Source organism: Talpa occidentalis, unplaced genomic scaffold (genome assembly GCF_014898055.3).
Source record: "Talpa occidentalis isolate TD23 unplaced genomic scaffold, MPIMG_talOcc4v2.1 talOcc4.12, whole genome shotgun sequence".
Lineage (NCBI taxonomy): Eukaryota > Metazoa > Chordata > Mammalia > Eulipotyphla > Talpidae > Talpa > Talpa occidentalis.
In genome coordinates, this window is record NW_023601212.1 from 57265750 (window position 1) to 57272322 (window position 6573).

At 45.3% G+C, this 6573-nt stretch overlaps 1 protein-coding gene across 2 annotated transcripts in view; it reads right to left on the reverse strand.

Moving 5' to 3' along the window:
* The window catches only part of BRINP2 (BMP/retinoic acid inducible neural specific 2), a 110191-nt gene extending 103618 nt beyond the window's left edge, over window positions 1–6573 (reverse strand). Inside the window, exon 1 of one of the 2 annotated variants that reach the window (XM_054693449.1) lies at window positions 6480–6573. The gene's annotated coding sequence lies outside the window, so the exon portion shown is untranslated. Of the gene's footprint in view, window positions 1–2743; window positions 3506–6479 lie in introns of those variants that run through there. The other variant, XM_037506420.2, reaches the window with a different exon arrangement.

The following is a 6573-nucleotide window of genomic DNA, read 5'->3' on the forward strand; positions in this document are numbered from 1 at the left end:
GCAAAGGCAAGGTCTTATAGGACTTATATTCCCCAGAGTTCTGAGGTCAATTTCAGAGGAGGTACACTAATCATTGCAAAACAGATGAGTCAAATCACAGTTGCTAAGAGGAAGCCATTCCTTAGGACAAAATGGGTAGAGTCTGGGGTTGGGTAGGAAGATGAGGCCCTCCATGACTACTCTTAATTGCAGAGTAAACCAGAGGAATGCAGTTCATCTTTCTGAGGTTCTCTGCCTTCCCTTTTCCAAGAAGGAGGCTAAAATCATTTTAACTCTACTTCTTCGGGTAATCAAAGATAAATGAGACAATAAGCCATGTGAGGATTAATTAGGTGAGCTCCCTAAAATGCTCCCAGCCCTTTGGAAAAGAATGCCTTTATAAAATGTATAGAAGGTCTTATTATTTAAAAGAAAGAGTTGAATCACCAAAAATACACTACGCAGTGGGGGAAAACAAACTCTTAACCAGGAAACCTCCATACTAAGCATCCCAGTCAGCAGAAAGTGCCCACGCAGATAGATGCCTCAAGTCCCTCCAGATTACCTCTTGTTTGTGAGCTGGGGAGAGATTTTGGAGCATCATCTCAGAGGGGATCTTTTTTATGCTATGTGATGCTCCCTAGTGATTAGCCCGTGCCTTGGGAAAAGGGATCAGAAGGAGTTGATGACGCAGTCATGTTCTTTGCCCTCTGGCCTTGTTCAGTAAACAACCTGTTAGGAGGCCAGCAAGGAACACCCACAGGATGGTCTTCAGGGCCAAAAAAGGAGAAGGTGCCATCCTGAGACTGGCCCAGGGCTAGCAGAGGAGGCATCTGCCTCCCTCCCCAACCCTTCCCTCTTCTCCTTTCTTGTACCCACACTGCAACACACATATTTCCATTCTGGGAGACAAAGCCAGCCTCATTTTTGGTGAGGAAGGGGAAGCAAGAGTCAAGGATGCCTCTGTCTTCTGCATGGCTGCTACCCAGCTGTCAGACCCTCGGGGCCAGTTGCCCTCCAGCAGGAAGACCACAGCCTGACACTTGCTTCCCTTTTCTCAAATATTTCATGTATCCATGTTCTGTACCTACTCAGATCATATCCTTCCTCTTAGAAGCTGAACATGCATCATTCTCGAAAGGAGGCGGCAGTTGTGATATTGATAAGCTCTCAGGATCATCATGGCAGTGTTGCTTGGTCATGCCCTAAGTGCTTCAAGACAACTTATTCTAGGAGAGAGCAAACTCCAGAGGGTTCTGTCTTAACCAAATAACATGCATACAACTACGCGAAGTCAAGAGGGAAAACACACAAACTCCAGCATCACTTTGCTAAGGCCTGATGTCATCAGACTGCCCCCCAGGGGATTTTGTAAAATACTTTAGCTGCTTGGTTAATACTGGCACAGTCTGTGTTCTACAGAGCATGGTCAGCGTGAGTATCCCTTCAACATGCACGGGTCTGGTGAAGAACAGAGGCATAAATCCTCGACTTGCAATATACCTTTTATCTTCCTGATTGGCCTATGCTGACATATCATTGTCCCTGCTAGATAAGGCCATCAGCATGATCTGTTACGATTGCTCTCCTTTTAGCAAAACATTTGTTCCTGCTCAGAGTACCCAGCTCCCAGGACTAGCAAGAGCACACATACAGTTCTTTACAGAGGGGTCTGTTCAATCACGTTACAGTGCATTAGCTTGATTATTAGTTAATATTTGGCTTAGGTCTATATACCTTGGATAAATATGCACCACACAGAGGGACTTCTTTTTGAAGAGAAACAACTCTGGGCTGGAATAGCAGCTCCCAAGTTCAAGCACCTACCAAAAAGGAATACTCCAAGCATCTGGGGCCTGGGCAGAGAGCTACACATGCATGGTTCTTCCATCAGCAGCCTGCTTCCTGCATACAGCTGTGAGCATGCATACACACACACACACACACACACACACACACACACACACACACACACACCATTGGCAGCATTTCACTGTGTACCCGAATGATTACAGAAACAGAGAGATAGATCACTAGATAATCTCAGCATGCCCCTCCTTCCAGCATAGCAATGTTTTCCCTTAGGGTCTCCAGTGTGCTGCCAGGTTGAACTCAATCAATGAGGCTTCTGCCATCACCCTGGGGAGACTATTTGCAACCTACAGGGTTCACTCTTCAGAATTTTTTTTTCTTGGCTGCTTATGCATGGGAGAAAGACACAGGCTTGTCTCTTTCTGAGTGTAGGGGCTCTACAGACATGCCACAGAACCCCATGAATATGAGAATATAGGTCTATGAACATATGAATATAGACTGTCATGTAGCACAACCCCAGCAAATGGGGGTCCTTCCCAAACATAGTGAACCGCATACAATTCAGCCCAGGATCGGCTCAGCATGCAAAAGTCCTCGTCATCTTCTGCAATTAGGCAGCCCGATTCAATTTTCTGAAGCTAATGGGAGTTGCACTAACTTTGAGGACTTAAACCAGGCAAAAGCAATATAGGTCAGGAAGAGTGCCTGCGCCTTATGACAGCCATGCAACACCAGGAGGCAACAGCAGGGCCAGCTCTAGCTAAACCCCAAAGTCCACTGCTCAGCTCCACAAGACAGAAACTAAGAGGTGGGATCGTTTCCCTCTGCAACTGACAGGTGCCAGGGCACCGAGGGTTTTAGGAGGGCAAAATGATCCTCTCTTCCGGGGACTCACCAAAAGGACAATAAAATAGGAATAGAGAAAAACCACCCCAACCAGCACTGTTACCTTGAATCCTTGCAAGAGCCCTCCTTGTTGTATCAGCTGCTCCCCAAACCTCCACTGACTGGGAGGAGACTCCTCAAAGAATCCAGGTTTTTGTGCAACATCTCCAGTGGCAGCTTTCCAAAGTTTTTATTTCATGATTTCTTGAAGCTCTTTCTCATTTGGGGAAACGCGAATGACTCCCCCTCAGCGTGTGAAAAGGAGCGGATGTCTTTTCAAATTCTGCTCCCCTCTCTGGTGTTGCTGGCGCCGCCACCCAACGCCGCCGCGCCGCGGTTAGAGCACTTGCCTGCCGCTTGCCCGCTGAGAGGCAAGGATCCTGGTCACCCAAAGCATGTTTGAAGTGGGATTTCGGTGCTGGGCAGAGGCACACGCGGTTGGGAGAGGGAAAGAAAAGTGCAGAGCCTTGAGTGCCCTAGCCCTCCGCTGAACATACACCCAAGATCTTGCTTTGCTGCCAACTCTACAGACTCACCCGCCTGCTCTCTCTCCTTTGCACATGGGCTAAGACAGTTCCTCCGGCTTCCCTGCTCCCTAGGCTGCCTGCAGACCTGCCCCAGCGCCGGCACCGCACGGCAGGTGCATATCCCTGGGCAAGTGCTAGAGGGGTCCTCCGAGCTCAGCGGAGGTGCGGTGCTCGCAGCTGCCTGCAGCTTCCAAGGCAGGCAGATTCCATCCCAGCGCTGCAGTCCTGCGCGTCCCTGCTCTGACTCCGGGTTCCGTACCTAAGCAGTGTCACCTGCAGACTCAGACACCAGATGAGTGTCTTAAGATAACAATGCTGCCCTGCCAGCCTCTCTTTCTTTCTTATGCACGTAGGTAGGCAGCCAATGGGACCCAGCGCCACACTCCCCGCAGGCGCCCATTGGCTGGGCGGCTTGGCAGGGGGCGGGTCGGAGCATCAGCGGCTGTCTCCTTTGGCTTGCTGGAGGCTGGGGCACCCGCTCGGTTAACCCTCCCAGCTTTGCAGCAGGGACTTTTTGATGTGGGTAAGGAAGCCTTGGATGCATTCATAGCTGGGCAGTTGGAGAGTGAAAGGAGATTGAGGAACAAGAAGGATGGGAACTAATTACATTTTCTTCTAATTTTCCTGAGTTGCAATAATCGTTTGTCCCAGACCATTTTGTTTCCTTAACTAGAATTGCCAGAGATAGAAACCCATTTGAGCCATTTTCCTTCTACGTTGAGGTTTTAATCTGTTGTTTCCTGCATTTTAGCCTCTTGGTCTTAAGTTACTTAATTAGAAACGTGTGTCAAAGTGAGAAATGGTGAGAGAGAGAGAGAGAGAGAGAGAGAGAGAGAGAGAGAGAGAGAGAGAGAGAGAGAGGAGAGAGTTGGAAATACGTGAGAAGAGTAGAGAAAGAAACAGATTTAGAGACTCCGAGCAACTAAATCAAACATTCTGTCCCCACACCAGGGTTGTGAAGATAAGAGCACAGTGAACTTCAGGTTCGGGTTTCTGGGGATTAGTTGTTGGTGGTGGTGGTGTGTGTGTGGGGGGGGGGGGGAGGCGGGTTCTGCTTCCAAAACAGGGAATTGTTTGCCTGTGGCGTTTTCCCTCTGTGTGTTCCCTTTGACTTCAGCATGTGTGAGGAAGAGGGACTGTAGCTCTCCATTCGGTTTTTAAAGAAAGACTGGAGGAATCAGAACAGGACCAGCTTTGTTTCTGTGAAGCAGGTGCTGTTGCTGAGCCTGTGAATTGAAAGGGGGGGGGGTAAGAGAGAGAAAAATTAACTTGAATCAAAGAGTGTGAGATGTATTCTTGATGACCTAAGGAGGATGCAAAATTATGTCCAGCTAACTAGCATATTACACTAAGTTTTGCAAGAGTATGAGAAAGTAATAGTTAAAGAAAAAATAAATTCACTAGAAGAACTGGAAGTTGGAGTCAGCAAAGGAATTTGAGGGGTTCACACTAATTTTTGTTGTGGGAAATATATGGAGAGGAGAATCCAGTCAGAGAGAGAAGCATTTTGATTTAGTTTCCTTGAATGGAAAGCAACTTCAAAATTTATTTTATAAAGAACTAGAGAAAATGCAGAGTTGTAATGAATGCTAAAGTAATATAAATCAAGATTAGCTGAGAAGCATCAGGAAGCCAGATGTTCTAAATATTTTGAATAAGTTGGAGGAAATTAGCGATATTTCTCACACACATACCCATCAATCCATCACTTGACTTTACCAATCCATTTCTTTTACCTCTATTCCCTCCTCTGGATCTTGTGCAGTTTTGACCTTCCTTCTTCATACTGTAGGTGCCTGTTTGTCTAAGCTACAAAGCACATCTGAGAACATGATCTCAGAGAGTCCTCAATTGTCCTTGGATAGGATAAACTATCCAAGTGAACTAGTGAAAAATCTAAATCTGTTGCTGTCCAACTGCTGATTTACTTACTTCTGTGCTTACTAGAGACATAAGCTCCCAGACCTTGTCCTAGGTGGTAAGACACTAGATGATAGCATCCCTATAAAATAGTAAAGGGGAATGAGTAAGTGAAATGAGTGGTTACCAGTTTTATGGAAAGAAGGTTAAATTTTCAAAGATTTCTAAGGCAGAAGAAAAGGGAATAGAATTGGGAGACAAGAAACATCTAAAAGATTAAAAACTTGACTGTTTTCTTCTATATAGCCCTAAACTATGTAAAAAAAAAAGATGAAGTATAATATATACAAAAAATTCCACAAGTGTACAGTTTGATGAATTTTTACTTATATGTCCACCCATGTGACCTCTGCCCATGATTTCCAGTGCCCAGAAAGCTTGCCCTGCCCTTTATAGTCTAAATCCCCCTCCTTTCAGAGGTAACTATTCTTTTGACTCTTGCCACCAACAAACAATGTTACCTATTCTTGAATTTCATAAATATAGATTTAGGAGCATATACACTCTGGTGTCTGGTTTCTTTCATTTATCATTATGTCTGGGAGATTAATTCTTGAAGCTGCATACTTTTACTGCCGTGTAGTATTCCATTGTGTGACTTAATGACATTTATTCATTTCATTGATACATATTTGGATTATTTCCATTTCTTATCTATTATAAGTAAACCCATTATGAATGTTCTTGTTAGATGTCTTTTGGTGGACATATGCCATCATTTATACTGAGAATACACCAAGGAGTACAAATCACTTAATTTGATTTGGGCTACTGCATGGAAGAAAACCTCATGAAGAAGATTCTGAAGTCTACTTTCTTTCTGAAAGAATTAAATAAAGAGACAAAAGCAAATTTATCACTATTGAGCAAAACTAAATACCTAAAAATGTGTCTACTGCATCAGATATATAGTCTCTCATTTTCTCCTAGCAAAGGCTCTAAAAAGTATTATTGTTTCTGTTTTGCTAATGAGAATATTGACTATAAGACACTGTTAGGAAATGGCCCTAGACCTCAAGGTGTTGTAGAGGTACTAGAGACAAATATTATACTGCTAGTCCTGCAGAACTAGTGCGCTTATGGTGACCAATGCAAGGAATGTTACTTTGGGCTGGTCAACCGCGGGTGTAACTTGGAAACCACGCTGGGCACCAAACTGTTGTAGAGCAACCCCGATACAAAACGGGGTGCCTGACTGTGGGTCCTCACCCGCGCGCTTAAAAGGACTTATCAATGCTCTACTGCAGGCACACGTGAAAGGTTAATAAAAGGTTTATTTACAAGGGAAGGGGAAATGAGGAAATGTACAGCTCTGGGAGAAAAGTGGGAGACAAAGTTTTAAATGAGTCCTACCCGATCCGCCGATCAGGAATCCCAAAATGGCGCTCTCAGAGTTGGCCGCCAGCCAGGAGCGGTGAAGCCAGGAGGGGAGCGATCGCGAGCCAGA